Below are 902 nucleotides of genomic sequence, written 5' to 3'. Positions count from 1 at the left end.
GGTTTATACAAAATTGGTTCCCCTTCACACAAGGATGCTTCATACCAAATTTGGACAAATCCTGTCATTCGTACAGAAGAAGGTATTTGAAGAATTTGCTATGTTTCCCCTATTGGGCCCCTCCCTTCTGTCCCCAGGGGTGCCATACTTGCTGTGTATACAAAATTGAGTCCCTTTTGCACAAGGATGCTCCAGACTAAATTAGGATAAAATCCCTAAATCCCTATGGTAGAAGACGGATTTTAAAGGTTTTACATCTATTTCCCCTATTGGGCCCCGCCCTTCTGCTCCAGGAGGGCCACACCCACCGTTAATACAAAATTGAGTCACTTTGGCCTAAGGATGCTCCATACCAAATTTAGTCAAAATCTACTTGGCCATTCAGGACAAGTAGTGTTTTAAATGAAAAGTTGACGGACAAACGGACAAAGCGGTATGGCATAAGCTTAAGAAAATCAATAAAAAAATTGCAATTATGAAAAATTTGTTTTGATAAATGATTTGAGGACCATATATCATACTTAAAATACCCAGCTTAGCATTTGTTCGTGCTGGCAACTGTGAAGACTTCCTTTTTAGTGTATTCTAATTGTCTTCTTTAAACACTGAATCAATTTTGACACAGAAACATATGACCGTCATATGTGATCTGATTGACCGCTACTTCTGGCAGGCGAAACTTTCTGAAAAATGTTTCTTATCCGTTTTAAATACAGTTTTACGTTGCTGGTTTTTTGTTTCCATTAGTAGATTGACACATACTATGACAGTCATCAGTAATTTTATTTTTTCTCTCTACTTATATGAGTACGAAATCATGGCTGCTTCTTAACGCCCAGAAACTAAATATTCGAGGATACATGTGTTCTGTTCCTTAAAAATATGGTAAAATTTAACAAGAA

The sequence above is a fragment of the Mizuhopecten yessoensis genome, unplaced genomic scaffold, assembly GCF_002113885.1.
Source record: "Mizuhopecten yessoensis strain PY_sf001 unplaced genomic scaffold, ASM211388v2 scaffold6031, whole genome shotgun sequence".
Taxonomy (NCBI): Eukaryota; Metazoa; Mollusca; class Bivalvia; order Pectinida; family Pectinidae; genus Mizuhopecten; species Mizuhopecten yessoensis.
The sequence above is the reverse complement of the archived record's forward strand: the minus strand, read 5'-3'. Positions refer to the sequence as shown.